The 17,407-nt window shown below is 39.5% G+C and overlaps 1 protein-coding gene across 5 annotated transcripts in view; it reads left to right on the forward strand.

Annotated features, from left to right (window-relative positions):
- iqsec1b (IQ motif and Sec7 domain ArfGEF 1b) overlaps positions 1 to 17,407 on the forward strand; it is a 234,352-nt gene that overhangs the window by 36,604 nt on the left and 180,341 nt on the right. The window lies entirely within an intron of this gene.

Below are 17,407 nucleotides of genomic sequence, written 5' to 3' on the forward strand. Positions count from 1 at the left end.
CAGGCCTGATCTTTTTCCTGTGAATCCTCAGGACTTATGGGTGTGCTAGCTATGCGCTTGAGTTCTGTCTTTAGTGTCTTTGGTTCGACTCCCACAGCTTATTGGCTATCACAGTCAAGGTGTCTTTATATTTTCTCCTCATTTTAAAGTAACTTGCTAAAAACGTTCATGCCAAATCTGCTTAGCATTAAACTGCAGACAGTGTTAGGAAGTTGATGAAGAATTTAGCAGTAAATGACCCAGATATTTATAAGGGTATCTGCTTTTTCTATGTGGCTACCATCTTTTCCAATTTTTGTTTTATTAATTTGCTAACACCGGTTTATTACCATTTTCCTAAAACCTACTGTAATAACACTGAGTGGTTATAGACAGTCAATTGTTTATGGTTGTGCAGAGCCTGACACATTTATTCAGCTGCACATTATATGCTGTCTTTCTTCCACATAATGTGCAAAGTTATTGAGTTTACAAAAACAAAGTCCAATTAAATTGAGCTTTCTGACCCTTTTTCATGTCTGTTTGTGATTGTGTGGCATGAATATGACATCAGATCCACAGTCTGTCTAACAGATGGACAGAGGCAGTAAACATATTTGTTAGAAGCTGAAAGAAGGCCAATTAGTATCAGTGACATTTTTTACCTCAGCCCCTCACTGACTGAACGTCAAGGAGAAAATGAAATACAGTACTGTAGAACATATGGGCTAAATTAAATTAAGCTTCTGCACAATGATATTGTACAAGTGTGTCATTTGTGCTGATGTAGAAGCAGCAGGGTTCAAGTAAAAGGCAGGAAATGGTTGAGGAAGTGAGGTCAGAACTGCAGCATGGTTTTGAAAGAGGGTCTGAATGGCAGGAACACAGAGGAGGGGGAGATAAGGCAGCCGGAAGACAGTGCTTTGAAAATCCTGCCTCAACTCTGACTTGTATCATCCATACTGGGAGCAAAGGGAAAGAGACAAAGGTCTTTGAATGACATTCTCCAAAAGAGTCACACCCTTCATACATTATTAAACAGTCCTCTGGTTTCTGGTATCAAGACTATATTTACTGAAGGCGTCATACAGTGCCAATTGTATAGGATTAAAATAAGGAGCTGTAGCTGTAAATGACAAGTCATGTTTGGTAAATTGTTTTGTGCATATTTGTTATGCAACATTTTACAATGCTGTCATATGTGATTTGCCGTCTTTAACAGTTATTCTTTCAGTGCACTTCACAGTCCAGACCATAATTGTGTGTTTTTTTCCCATATTTCTACCATGCCAGTTTATTTTGTTGTGATTTATTATCAACCAGACCCATATTTGCTTTAAGTGACAAATTTATTTAAGACGGAGTGGTTTGTGAAAGTCTGGGATGGATTGTGTTAATAGCCGCTCATAGATCCTACCTGCCGCATCTTCTTTTCATTGTTATTGCTGTTATGACTGATGAGGCCGAGCTGGTGAGTTTCTGTGTTGACTAAATAACGTGTTAAAGCTATAAATATGACTATTACCAAACTGTACTGCCATTAATTACTGCCAATAGTGTTGCTTTGTTAATGTTGTATGGTTGTTTATTTTGTGTCTTTCAGTTGATTACCTGGCTTCTGTAAAGGCACGGTTACTGTACTGGTGTTAGCTTATACTTGTGCAATAAAGCTTGTAAAAGGCAGCAATCAGATGTCCGAGCCTGAGTACGACACAGTTTCATCAGTTAAAACACACCCTTATGGTGGGAGTTTACTAAATTAAAGGTAGTTAGCTTAGTGAAAACCGTACAATAATGTATATTCACCCCCCCCTTTCATACTTTACACACAAGTGAGCGTAAAGAGGTCAGCGTAAAATTCATGTCTTGAAAATCTCATATTAAACATGTTGACTTGCTTAATTAAATCAACAGCTGGGTTCAGTTATGTTGAATGATATAGTCCATTCAAGTTCTGGAGCTACATTCCTTCCATGCAGACAAAATCCAAGATCTAGTCCACATTTAGTGCATTATTAAATTAAAAATAGAACGGAGGCCTTGAACTGTTGAGCAACTAAAACTCTACATCAAGCAAAAGTGACAAACCAAACTTTCAATTTGTTGCTATTGGTTTTGTAAGTTCCTGAACATTTAAAGAATGTTGTTAATAGAAGACATGATGCAACATAGTGGTAAACATACCTCTGGCTCAAACTCACAGTGAGCATATATAACAAGTATGTAAGTTTCCCTGTCAGATATGGAGATTACTGTTCATGAGCAGAACTTCAGAAGATTCAGCATAAAGTCTGTAAAAGCCATGGAAAGAGTCAGAAACATAGAGCCTAGGCTGCAGTTAAAAGACCTACAAAAAGAAACTGGGGACACTGTGAAACAACTTTCTGTGGACTGATGAAACAAGAATCAACCACTCAAAACAAAACGATGGGAAGAAGAAAGTGTGGAGAAAAAAGGATTGGCTCATGACCCAAAGCACCTCATCTGTCAAACTTGGCAGTGCTTGTGTAATGGTTTGGGCATTCGTGGCTGCCTTTTCAACCCTGGGCACTGTGTGTTAAAACAGCTATGCCTCCCGCACAGTCTTTTCTATTGAAATTACACACACACACACACACACACACACACACACACACACACACACACATACACACACACACACACACACACACAATACACATATCAGAGATCTTTTTCCAGAGGAGCGTAGTCTTAGGAAAAGCTACGATACTGCGCTGGACCCTCAAGCCCTCAGAACTCTGATAGAGGACTTGAGCTTGAAGGATAGACAGCCCGCAGGGGTGAGGGGGGGTTGTTTTTTTTTGTTATATCTGTATACCTATAGAAAGATAGAGATATATCTATATACAGTGGGGCAAAAAAGTATTTAGTCAGCCACCGATTGTGCAAGTTCCCCCACCTAAAATGATGACAGAGGTCAGTAATTTGCACCAGAGGTACACTTCAACTGTGAGAGACAGAATGTGAAAAAAAAATCCATGAATCCACATGGTAGGATTTGTAAAGAATTTATTCGTAAATCAGGGTGGAAAATAAGTATTTGGTCAATAACAAAAATACAACTCAATACTTTGTAACATAACCTTTGTTGGCAATAACAGAGGTCAAACGTTTACTATAGGTCTTTACCAGGTTTGCACACACAGTAGCTGGTATTTTGGCCCATTCCTCCATGCAGATCTTCTCGAGAGCAGTGATGTTTTGGGGCTGTCGCCGAGCAACACGGACTTTCAACTCCCGCCACAGATTTTCTATGGGGTTGAGGTCTGGAGACTGGCTAGGCCACTCCAGGACTTTCAAATGCTTCTTACGGAGCCACTCCTTTGTTGCCCGGGCGGTGTGTTTTGGATCATTGTCATGTTGGAAGACCCAGCCTCGTTTCATCTTCAAAGTTCTCACTGATGGAAGGAGGTTTTGGCTCAAAATCTCACGATACATGGCCCCATTCATTCTGTCCTTAACACGGATCAGTCGTCCTGTCCCCTTGGCAGAAAAACAGCCCCATAGCATGATGTTTCCACCCCCATGCTTCACAGTAGGTATGGTGTTCTTGGGATGCAACTCAGTATTCTTCTTCCTCCAAACACGACGAGTTGAGTTTATACCAAAAAGTTCTACTTTGGTTTCATCTGACCACATGACATTCTCCCAATCCTCTGCTGTATCATCCATGTGCTCTCTGGCAAACTTCAGACGGGCCTGGACATGCACTGGCTTCAGCAGCGGAACACGTCTGGCACTGCGGGATTTGATTCCCTGCCGTTGTAGTGTGTTACTGATGGTGACCTTTGTTACTTTGGTCCCAGCTCTCTGCAGGTCATTCACCAGGTCCCCCCGTGTGGTTCTGGGATCTTTGCTCACCGTTCTCATGATCATTTTGACCCCACGGGATGAGATCTTGCGTGGAGCCCCAGATCGAGGGAGATTATCAGTGGTCTTGTATGTCTTCCATTTTCTGATGATTGCTCCCACAGTTGATTTTTTCACACCAAGCTGCTTGCCTATTGTAGATTCACTCTTCCCAGTCTGGTGCAGGTCTACAATACTTTTCCTGGTGTCCTTCGAAAGCTCTTTGGTCTTGGCCATGGCGGAGTTTGGAGTCTGACTGTTTGAGGCTGTGGACAGGTGTCTTTTATACAGATGATGGGTTCAAACAGGTGCCATTCATACAGGTAACGAGTGGGGGACAGAAAAGCTTCTTACAGAAGACGTTACAGGTCTGTGAGAGCCAGAGATTTTCCTTGTTTGAGGTGACCAAATACTTATTTTCCACCCTGATTTACGAATAAATTCTTTACAAATCCTACCATGTGGATTCATGGATTTTTCTTTCACATTCTGTCTCTCACAGTTGAAGTGTACCTCTGGTGCAAATTACTGACCTCTGTCATCATTTTAGGTGGGGGAACTTGCACAATCGGTGGCTGACTAAATACTTTTTTGCCCCACTGTATGTACATTTAGGTCTCACATCACTAGCTGTTAGCATCCTAACAGCTGGTTCGCAGGCTGGTTGTACCTGATGGTGTGTTTTGCATCAACTGGCAAAACAAGTAAAAGATGCATGAAAATTGTTCCGGCTAAAGGTTGAAATAACAAGTTGTTGTTGGAAGTTGTTGCAATACCTCCATTTGAAGATACTAAATTGCTTTTTTTTTAAGTAGTATGCAACATGAATTATTTGGTTTGTACCTAAAAGAGTAAATAATGAATGAAAAATGCATTTGCTGTTGGTGTCATATAAAGATATGCTTTCATGGTTGGGTACTCTGTAATGATACAGTAGGCAGAACCTTGTGAACATAATTCTTCAACTGTTGGCAAACAGCAGATACAAAATTAATTCAGACCCTATTTTCACAATTTGTCTCATATTTTCAGGTAGCAGGTCCAATTTCAGGACATCATGGTGCTGTCTAAGCAATCTAGACTTTAGTATCCTATTTCAACATATTATTTAACATTTAAAGACTTTAGTCTATATTCTAAGGAGCTTGGAAAGGAAAGGGTCTTATATTCTTCAGTTCTAACACCAAATGGTGGAGAGTCCCAGATTTTAAGCTTAGTGGGAGTTGTCCTTTAAGAGGGTCGTTGACTCACTATTGATCATGTGCCTTATCACATGAACCAACTCAACTCCAAAGCCCCATTCTTTAGCTACAGATGTATGGCTGAGTATTGTCCTGTTGGGGTGGCTCTTCTATATTATGCCAATCTAGGACTCGCCACCAATTGGTCTTATAACTAAAGAAGCTTCTTGTATGAGAGGTGAAACGTCTTCAAGAAACTTAAAGAAGCCCAGTCGCTTTTTTTTTTTTTTTGCTATACTTTGTTATGTTTTTATTTATTTCTACAGAGCTTGGCTAGCTTGTAGGTACAGCGAGAAGTTCCAGTCGGGCTTCAAAACCCACCACAGTACAGAAACTGCCCTCCTAAAAGTACTTCTATGTATTAATATGATATTTTATTAATCACCAACTCAGGAGACTCAGCTGTGCTCCTGCTTCTAGACGTAACTGCAGCCTTTGATACTGTTGACCGCAGCATTCTGATCTCCCGTTTGGAGCAATGTGGTATCAAAGGTATCCCTTTGGAATGGTTTAGGTCTTACCTCTCCGAGAGGACTTTTTCCATGAGCCTTGATGATTTTATTTCTTCCCCAGCTCCTTTTACTTGTGGTGTCCTGCAGGGTTCCGTATTAGGCCCAATTCTCTTTTCAATCTATATGTTACCCCTAGGCCTGATCTTTAGGAAGCATAACATCTGCTTTCACTCCTATGCCGATGACACCCATATTTATCTTCGGTTTAATAGAAACACCTCCACTCCCATGGAATCGCTATTCAAATGTTAAAACCCAGATGGCCTCACATTTTCTTACCTTCAATGAGGATAAAACTGAAATAGTTATTTTTGGACCAAGCTGTAATTTCAGTGCCCCAGATTTGGACTTATGTAACTTAACATCTGCTGTTAAAACACATGTAAAAAATCTGGGGGTTTTCTTGGATAACAAACTTGCATTTGAGAAACAAATTAATTCAGATGTTCAGCGGTCCTTTTTTAAATTAAGGCTCCTATCCAAGGTGAGATAATTTTTATCCTTTAAAAACTTGGAATGAGCAATCCATCCGTTCGTCTTAACTCAACTGGATTCTGTAATTCACTATACGTTGGTGTCGGTCAGGTACAATTCCTGGACAAAAATGAATGAAAAAGCAGACAATGTCCACTTTAAAAAATACAAGAAAGTCTGAGTTTTTTGAAGCCAAAGATAAATAAATGAGGGGTTACCCGTGACATTTGCACAGTATTATACTTATTTCAAAGATTTTTATTAGATCAAAAATGTTTTTGTAGCCACAGGTATCTTCCCCTACCGGATATTAAAAATAATCCAGGTTTAAGTCACTTCACTGGATTTTCACACCCAGAATCTATATCCATCAGCAGATGTGCTATTTTTTTGCTCTTCAGTGCTCTTTAATTATGTACCTCGCATTATCTACAGCTTTCTTTCCTACACTTTCTTTTCATGAACTTGAAGAAACAACATTCCATTCAGTCCGTGTTGCTTCCTGGTACACAGGATGTTACTTTTAGAGTCACAGGTTTTTCTCTTTGGCTTTACAGATGGGGATAAACATGTTGGAAGTCACTTTTCAGTTTGCCTCTCACTCCTTACTCCATCTGCCGCTGGCAGAAAACTTTGACAGCTTCTGTTCCATCTGCACTGGCACAACAGCAATTCCTTGAACTCTTTTTGTGCTCTAAAGCAAACCAGCAGATTTCTAGCCAAATGGGATGTGGTGGCACACAAAAGTGAAAAGGCAGGGAGTCTGCCAGACCCTCTCGCAGCGGTGGCCTCATTTGTTTCTGCTAATTATACTAATTTATCCAAATTACTTATTGATGTGAAAATGCTCCGCATTGCCCCCTTTAAGTCGTTTGTCTAAACTATTGTTCTTCTTAACTAGATTGAATTGATTGTGCACTGCCGTTAAACATTTCACTGATGTATTGAATTGACTTTTGCCATGTAGCACAAGCATATTCCATATCAAGACATTACATAAATCCATTATCCTACTGTTGGGTGCTCCAATTACTTAATGGAATATTCCCAGATGTATAGGAATTGTGTATTGATTTCACTCTGTTTCTCCTGGAAAGAATGTTGTAATAAACTCGCATCTCATTTAAAGTACACTGCAGTATGTGTTATGGCTGTTTTTGACTTCAGTTAAGTGATCCTTGGAATGTAGCAGGAATGGCATGTGTATGATGGCTACTAAATATTCCCTCAGATGTGTCTCCTCTCAGATGAACATGTCTGCTGGGAATAATTGCCACTGACTCAATGGATGGAGAGAGGATTGCATGTGCAAAGTGATTCATAGCTAAAATTGTCCAAAAGAAAAAAGGACTGCAAACATCATTGCTCTCTGGCCTCTTTTTACAAAGCACTTTAAAATAGACCCAGAAGGTAAATGATGTGTCGTGTGCCTTCTGCTCTGTAAAGCTGCTGCCGTTGCTGGCAAGTTGACGTTGATACGTCTGACTCTGTCATCTCTGGTCAAGGAGGTGATAGATTTAGATCAGCCACCTTCTTTTATAATCCATGTTCTTTAATGAAGAAGCTATTAGCCGCACACTTCTTTTTTTCTGTCATGTAGTTATGACTTCCCTGTGGTCATAGATGTAATAAGGAATAATATCTTTGCAGCATGTTGGCACATATTTAATAATCTCCAGAGGACTTAAAGGCATTAGTGCTCACACCTCAAACCGTAGTCACAATGTGCTGTGGAAATCTTGCCTGTGGCACTTATTATACCACAGAGAATTAAAACACAACAGCCATTAATATCAGGCATTAAGTGACTCATCACCTCTGTGTGCTCACAGTGCAGTATTATAGCTGGTACTCAATCATCCTGAGGAACGTGGAAGTGCAGCTACACTGTACGGCATGTGCAATCAGCATTTATGTGTTTGCCCATTAACAACCTCTTTGATTTGCCTCCACTGCGTGTTCAGTGTTAGTGCATTGCTGCATGCATATTACATTTTATAACATTTTAAATCAACTGCGTAGAACCAAAAATAATCTCATCATCGTAATCATGTGGAGTTCCCTCTTCATAGGCAGACACTTAGATTATCAAAAATACAATTTCACCAGATCACCCTTTTGATGAGATATCACATTTCTTGTCCCAGTCTCCCACTTTCACATCGCCCAAACACATCTTTCACAAATAAGAGTCCTCCTCAAATCCCTTCTTCATTTTCTGCACAAACGACAAACTGTAAGCTAGGCTTTTTTTTAATATATTCCAGCGTTTGGTCCATGTAGGATGCAATCTCACATTGCTATCAGAATATTGCATTGGGTGACCTGGTAAGACTGAAAAGAGTCAGTTATAGTGCCAAATTATTATTTAATAATTTTTCAACAGAGACTGTTGATGAGTACAATCCAGTAGCATAAAGTGAATCGGACAGGGTCAAGTAGTGAGCCCTGTGGACACCTTGTGTGAGTTCAAGAAAATCGGGTTGATGATCATCTGCAACTATTCCTTAAGTTCTACCAATGCACATTCATGTTAAGGCCAATTAATCCAAGTAGATTAAAAAAAAATAATGGTTCAAAGCATCGGATGCGTTAGACAAGTCAATGAACGGTGAAATACAGTATTCCTTGTTGTTTCTATGACCAGTGCTTATCACGCTGCTCAGAAAAATAAGTGATGCTACTGAAAGGTTATGTGCTGTTCTGAAATTTTAACTGGTATGACAGTTTGGCTATATACCCATAGATGTTTGGATTGCTTGTGTCACAATCCTTTATGCAGATGTGGCACATATGTTACTTTCTAAACAACACTAATACTCCTGGTGAATGCTTTCATATGTTAACCAGATAATCCCTACAAAGTATTTGTAACTCCTCATATTGCGATGGTGGTGACGTTGCTTCCACTACACTGTGACCTTGCTGTGTGCTGGAACAGACTATGTCTGATAAAAGTGGCACCAGGCACTGTGAAGTTTGGGTTTGCACAGACATTATCAGCATGTGGTCCTTTGATTGTGGAAGAAGAAAAGAGGTTAAAAATAAAGAAAAGCTGCGCTATGGGGTCTGAAATCGCTGATTTGCTCGAATGAGCAGCCAGACAGCTCAGTCTCACAGATTTCCTCCAATGCAGATTCTCTGTCAACATGCTGAGAGTCATCTGGCTAATGTGCCACAGAAAAAGCACAGATGGCCACCAGTCAGTTTGTGTTGTGGCCTGGCATGTCAGGAATCTGACTTTAAATGACAGTGTGTGCATACGTGGGCACAAGCCAAAGTTTTTTGCATCATTGTCTGTACTTTCAGTTTGTCTGATCTCCCCAAGTTACATATTTCTGCTAGAACTGGGGTGTTATTGGAATATAGACCTTTTTCAACTCACTGGTACAGTAAATGTAATGAATGAAGTGAGTGAACTCCAAACAGCTCTCTGATAAGATACAACAGAAAGTACATTCAAATCAGTGTGGCTGTGAAAGTAACAGGTTTCACTTGATTACCCCAATAAATGCACCAATTAAGTGCTTAGTCACTTCTGCTCCACTATTAACATGAACGAATGTTGACGATTTCAATAATCATTCTGCCTTTTATTTAAAAAACAACAAAAGGCTGACTCAAAGACTTCTGACTACACATGGCTGTCTTGTTGTCTTTTCCTCTGCCTCGCCTGCTGTTTCTGAATATATTCATATTTATGCAGTAAGATAAATTGGTTGGTCTTTTCATCAACTCAGTTCAATTCAGTTTTTCATATAGTGCCAAACAATAGTCAGCTCAAGCTGCTTAATATTGTAAAGTAATGACTGTACAATATTAGAGCGAAAACCCCAACAGTGACAGAGCAAGTCTTTGATGACCGTGGGGGAGGATGGTAGTAGACTTGAAATTCAGTGAATTTGCAAATTTATGTATCTATTTTTCCATACAAGTCCGGGCAATTCCTTTAACCTATTACATTGCACAGATCCTCATCTGTACTCCAACGCCAGAGGCTCAACTGACCCGATTGCAAATGCTTCGTAATGCAGCTGTTGACTTCTGGAGCAAAGAAAAGAAAGCAACTCCCGTTTTGTCTCAGTTTACCCGGCTACCAGGAGGTAAAGCAGGTCATATACTAATCAGAAGGTTCACAGTTTGATCGCTGGCTGCTCCAATCTGCAAGCCAAAGTATTCTACCAGTGCATCTAAGCTGATTTTAAAAAATCGGTCCCACAGCAAGAATATTCTGAGCTCTAACCTCACATTTGGCTGGATTCTCTTTCTGTGTTCATGTGCTCTCCCTGTGCCTCGTGGGTTTCCTCTGGGTTCAACCCGTCCACATTTTAGAGACCGGGCAACCTGTCCAGGATGTATCCCACTTCTGCCCTCTGGAATCTGGGATATTTTCCAGCATTCCTGCAACCCTGAGCTGGATAAGCAGTCAAGAAAACGGATAGATTGTTTGTTTTTAAAGCCTTCTGTGATTCACCTCCACAGTATATTAGGAGTGTCTGTGTCTCAGGACGAAGAGCAGGTCATTTACTAATCGGAAGGTTGATGATTGCTCCAGTCTGCATGCCAAAGCATGCTTGGGCAAGATACTGACCTCAGAGTTGCTCCCGTTGCATTCATTGAAGTGTGAATATGAGTGTTAGACTTAGATACAGTAAAAATGCTTGTATGAACATGTATGCAAATGAGATGTGTTGTATAAAAGAAGAACCAGTTCACTGATCCTTTATTACAGCTCTATTTTATATACAGGCCTCTTACGTTGGCCTCCTATCAGCTCTTCTCACCTTCAAATGAAAGATGCACATTTTCCTCTGTTGTCTCCTACATAAGTCTTGTCCAAAATAAGTGACAATTTTTTAATCACCCACCTACTTTTCCTAATGTTTCTATTAAACTTATGTTATTTATTCTCCTAATATGTTTTTTAGATGATTTATTTAATTAAAATTTAAAGGAGTGCTTTCGAGCACTCAGAGTAAATGAGGACAGCCACTGTATTGCGTCATGTGTAGTAGTAATACTCTTATTCTCTAGACATTAGCATAACTGTGGTGAGAAAACATGTGACTTTGGTTTAAAAGAGAGCTCCTCATAACTAGAAGATTACAGTTTCATTTAAATTGCAATGGAATGCAAGGCTAAGGTTTCTAGGATGTTATTTAATTTGATCACTATGTTCAGAGTGAGGAAGGGTCTTTAAGTGAAACGTACTCAAATACACAAGTGGGAGTTTAGTGTCACCTCACAGCCCAAAGTCCGTCTGTTTGTGGACCTTACGTGGTTTTGACTATTCTGTTTCCATCAGCTGTTCTGTCTTTCTTCCAAAGTTTAGATACCTGAAAGTCGGATGAACTGGTCATTGTGCACAGCTGCTAGTCATTTGTTCGGGTATAATGGTGTTATCAGTTAAGTTAATTTCTCTGGCTACCTTGTAAAATCCTACAAATCATATTTTGTCATTATAAATTAATATTTAGTTATCACTGCAAACAAGTACATTCTCATTTCACCATTCTCTCTGCCTACTTGGTGCAAGACGCACATTTGAAACACTGAGATGCAGGAGTTATTGATCAGCTTATCTGATTAGAATGAAGTCGATGCTGTGACGAGCTGAAATTGCATTGTGTCTTTGTGGTAGAGCCAGCACCAATCAAATTGGTGCAAATCATACGCCGACCTCTAGAAAAGAAAAAAAGAGAGAATGCTTTTCATGGCTTACAAGTCCTCCAATGATCTAGAGAAAACAAAAGACAGCTTTGTGTGATAAAGACACAATTTCTCTGAGAAATAAGCCATTAGCTTTTCAGGTAATGAGATAATTTAACCTGTTATCGCGAGAAAACGAGTTTTGTTATCTCCAGATTACAGCTTTTAATAGCAATTGTGAGAGGAGACATTGTGGGCTTCTGTACATCCTGGTATATCCTTTTTTTGGTGACTTTGCCTTCACTTGATTCTCATCCAGCAACATACATCTACTGTAAGAAGATTAGTGTGCTAGCTATTGAGAGATTGAACCAAGAGGGCGAGCCAGGTCTGCAGAAGAGCACCTGAAGTGGCCTCCACTTTACTCAGGAGGACCAGGGTGCATAAGTCATCCACTCTAAAATCATATTTGCCTGGCCCAAGCTGACCCACAGAGTTCAGCTTGAGTACACCTCTGTGTAACTGTCTCCAGATCTCCGCTTCCCCCCATCTTCTCTTTTGACCTCTCTTTTTCTGCCTCTCTCTAGGATGCGCGCGCACACACACACACACACACACACACACACACACACACACCACCTCCTCTACCTGCTGGCAGACTCCCAATATTGCTGTTTAGTACTCTACTCACAGAGGGAATGATACTATCTTCCAATAACACTGAGGGTTCATTTTTATTCCATCATGTAGATACCAAATTGAGGCCAGTGTGGGGCTAATATTGATGGCATTACCTTCCATCAAATGCTCTATTTACTTCTTCTATATCAATCTTATTCCTGCACCGCTCATTGTCTCTCACAAGTAATTTCATTTCAGGTTAATTTCATGACTCGATTTGGAAATATACAAAAGAACTAATCAATTTTCTTGTACTTAAGAATCTGCCATGTCTCTTATCCCTCAAATAAATATTGCTGAATGTCAGTGAAGGATTCACGTTATTGTTAGAGAAGGCCTGTTGTTTCTATTAATATCCTGGGAAGTAAAAGCACTATGGTGGGAGGATATGCGCTCGTGTAGGGACTGCTCTTTTTGTTAAGTCTGTTTGTGGGCTCCCCAGTGCACTAACAAGCTAACTAACGTTTTCATTCCCTCACAGTATAAAGTACAATGAAGGTCACATTCAGAGTGAGTCTTAAAAAATAAAAGACAAAAACACTTGTGAGGACACAGACTTTGTATGAATACTCATATGTTTCAAGCCAAGTTCACTAAATCCACTCACAGTGCATCAGCCTCATTACAATCGTGAGCCCGATACAGAGAAGTATCATACAGAGACTATACAGACTGTAGAGGTAGCATAAGTAAATTCCCCATTGGGTTTAAGCATAATGTCAGTGCTTATAGCACCACTAAAATCCCATTTGCAGTCTCATCCAACTTGTCCAAGTGCTCCATCAAGAGCAATTACCAGCTGTTCATGAGCAGGAAGTCAGTGAGGGATCATGTCCTTTTAGCAGAACTAAAACCAAAGAATTAATGGATTATATGTAAAACTGTACTTTTTTTCTCACTTGGGTTTCAAAGCAGGTAGTTGGGACATTGCATGTATAAAACGAGACACATGACAGTCTGAAGTGACACCATGTCAATCTCCAATAAGAAAAAAACGTGAAATACACCCAGCAAAACTATCATTACGGTAAAACACTAAGTCAGGAAGTGGCTGAAACATGAGTCAAACCGGGCAGGGCTGTAGAAATACATCAACCCAGCAGCAGGACTGGGATCTGCTCCTTTGTGTGAAGAGGAAAAGGAGGAGCACTACCATAGCCCTACAAATCACCTCCAGCTGGCTACTCATCTATGTCAGAATCAGACTCAATAAGGGTGACATGAGGTCCTGACATCCTTTAGTGGGACGTGTGCTCACAGGTCAGCATTTATGCTGCCATTTGTGGTCACGCTACTCTGAGGGAGAAACTTGGAATTACTCTTTACGTGTAAGGCAAATATCAGGCTCTTCTTGCTTTAATAATATTAGAAATAAATACACTCAGCAAGATTCATTCATTTAATAAATTACAACAGAAGATAAACAAAATAAATAAATGAAATATTTATACTAGTTTGATTCTATCTCAGTCTGAGATTCTTTCCTGCTGTCACTTATGGTCATGTTAGTTTGTGCTTTCTCTGCTCGCACTGTGAGTGCAGGGCCTCACCCACAACCACATGGCACGTGGAGGCGAGCTGATGAGAAATAAGTAAAAAGCAATAAAATAATGGAGTTCATAGGGACACATTATGTTACTATGATTGCAATAAAAATAGTCCCAACAAGTGCTGGGAGAGAGATCAAGAGAAAGCATCATTATCATCATCATCAGAGCTCTATCACTACTTGCCAACAGTTTGGACTTAAGTCAAAAACTTTGTGCAAGCATCCAAAGACAAACTGCTGTTACCAATAACAATGAAAGCAAAGCCAGACACCAATATCATGTGTTTGTTTTTTGTTTTTGTTTTTTTTAGAAAAGTCATGAAACAAGGTAGTCTAGCATTGACTAAGCTAAAGACCATTAGCTTTGTTGTCCAGTTTTATATCGTTTTTATCCCTCATTCGCATTAGTGTAAACTGCTCTTAATGTAAAAAGCTTCTTTGCATACAGCTATGTTTTAATAGTTTATGTCATAATTACATCATTTGACTATTTGAACCTATTGCTCCATTAGTCGTCAAGCTGATAGCTATCTCAGTTCATTTGGGTCTTTTTAAGGAAAGGAATAAAGAAGTGTGGGAACAAACAAAAAATATATAAAAAATAGATTTAACTAATATTACAATCATAATTTTAAAATATATAGCCCTCCAAATAACCTATACGATTAATTATTTTCTTTTATTTCACAATGATGATGGACACATTTTATTGTACAGCTAAGTCAAAGACAACCACCAGTGTTCTCTGTAGTTACTTGAAGCCAGTTTAGCTTTAGAAGAGGTTGGACAGCTTAGCCAAACTAGCATCACAGTTTCCAAACTGACATTGTGAAGTTGCTAATTAGAGGACAGTTCTGACATCTTTGTAAGGAAGTAATATCCCACTGTCTGCAACAATTGAATAATAACCCTGCTTTATCGCTGGCACAGAGGCTTCTCGGCCTTTATTTCCTATCTCTTGAAAGGCTGGCTGCAGTTAATACCATTAAGTTAGCTTCAAAACACAAGTACATGTTTGGAAGCCCAGAACTCCACATGCCAAGAATGTGAATAATTACTATTTGCTGGCACAAACATTTTATGAAACTTTTAGAGGCACAGCTAGATTTCATCCAAGATTTTAAAAGTACTTAAACTACTTTATTTTGGAAACCTTTTTTTTCTTATTTAATTATTAGCATGATGACTATTTGGATCAAGTCATTACAAAAACTGATATTAATAAATAATAATAATCAAATTTCATCATATTTTGTTTAAAACTGTTATCAAATGCATTTCAGATTTAAATCTACTCCAAGTTGACTTCATGCTTTTAGAAATGCAGTATGTTGTGGGTCTGCAGGTTAACTTTGGGGTCATCCATCCTGGTTTCCCAGGGCTGATGCTGACAGTCTGCCTGTGCTCCCCTCCCTGCACTGCTTGTCTTTCTTGGCCGTGATGTAGTGCCCGGCATGTGGAAAGGTTAATTCCATTAGCCTGTTTGCTTATACAAGGATGCAACTGACACAACAGAAAAAAAGAAAACTTGGCATGAGGCTTTGTCAACACAAGGGGACTTCCAGCAAGAAGGCTGCAGCGCTTTAAAAGAAATGAAATATGGGAGAAATCACATTTATTAGCTTTTCACACTTTTCAAAGCTAAATTGTATTATCCCAGGTCCAGCTTTGAGGGCACAGGAAACTGAGATAGCAATTGAAATTTGGAAAGGCACTTTAGTTCTTACACCTTAGCCCGTACAAAATCTTTGAAAGTGCCAGTTGAAAGTTGTAATGAGAGGAGTAATCTATTTTTTTTGGTGTGAAGGCATGAAGGTTTCCTACAACTAGTGCATTGTGAGATGATGAAATTTAGTTGCAGCAGGTTTCTTGGGGTCATGAAATAAAAAGCACTTATTGCCAGGCTCATATCATTTAATTGGCTTGGCTGTGGCCCCCTGTCAGTTCATTACAAGATGCCTGGATTACATTTGCCCACATTACAATGTAGGATTCCTGCCATTCCCTTAGTAAATATGGGAAATCTCCACATTTGAGTGTGACTTTGATAGCTTGGCTCAGAATCAGGTCTTGAATTATTTTATTTTATTTTATTTTTTAGATTTTACTTGAAATCAGCAGAGAACTGAATATAGGTAATTTTCACTCAGATGAAATATTTTTCCAGATGGAAGGTGAAGGTGCTGTGGGGAAGCTTGAACATGTGTGACGCACAATTCCCTGCAGCACCATTCATCTGTGACTATTCAAACTTTATACTTGATTAGAAAACTCTGTGGGTAGAAAATGTTAATTATCCTAATCCTTGCTGTGATTGGACTGACAGCTGCTGGAGCAAAGTTGATTGTTAGGGAGGAACAGTTCCCATAATATACTGGTGCAGCAGCTTTTTTATTTAGACAGTTCTTCCTCATCAGGATGTTTTTTTCACCTCATTAGGACTGGATGTATTGATTTGTGTGTGCCAGTGGAAGAGGGAAAAGTATTCTAACAATGACCTCAGTAATATTTTTGTTGCTCTGCGTAAATCTTTTTTTTAATGGACATTAGTCAAATAGAGGTGAAACATTTAGTTCTTGTGGTGGCCAGTTCTTGGTTGTAACTATGTTATAATCATAATTAAAAAGAAATTGTAACTTGTCTTATTTTGCCAGGTGTTTATGAATAATGCAGTTTTTCCAACATCAGTGATTTGTTTAGTAAAAGTACTGATGTAATGTTGGTAAACCTACCTGTTTCTGGGGCTGTTTAAATGATTTGTTGACATAATCGATGATGTCGACTATAAAAATTGGTCGATGCGATGTATACTAATAACACGTAAATGTGTTGTTGGAACTGCAATACACTACATCAAACTATGGGGGCAGTATTGCCTATGTCGCCTGCCAAGACAGCTCTCAATACTAACGAAGAAGAGCTTAGCGCTAAAACAGGAGGAGGGAAGAAAATGTAAGGTGAGATTTTAAAAAGTGTGAAAGCATTTAACAGAAAACAAAGTTTAATGCGCGGCACTGTTGCAGTGCACGGGCATTTAAAACGCCGGCAGCGCAGAGCTGTGACGTCAGCACTGAATGGATCAGTTTTAGTGAGTTAAGTTAGTGCGTCGCATTGATACCTGCGAACATCATCTAACAGATAAGAGCAAGCCTCACTCCAGAGCATGTCTACGGCGATCGTGAATTCTTGAACTGAATCGTCTTTAAACTGGGAAACTTGTTGTTTTGGATTTAAAATAAATCCGTTTTGATTTCATTTGAAGCGATATTTATAGACAGAAAGCAGTTTTAGTTTCCTATTTGCACATTATTTCTTTGTTTAAATACTACTAGCACTTTTTGCTGTGGAGTGGGATGAGACAACAGGGTGGGCAGACTTGAGCAGGTGAGGTACTTGAGCCTAGAGCAGGAGGTTTGCCTACAGCAGGGGTGTCCAAACTTTTACACTGAGGG

The sequence above is a fragment of the Simochromis diagramma genome, unplaced genomic scaffold, assembly GCF_900408965.1.
Source record: "Simochromis diagramma unplaced genomic scaffold, fSimDia1.1 OVJJ01000646.1, whole genome shotgun sequence".
Classification (NCBI taxonomy): Eukaryota; Metazoa; Chordata; class Actinopteri; order Cichliformes; family Cichlidae; genus Simochromis; species Simochromis diagramma.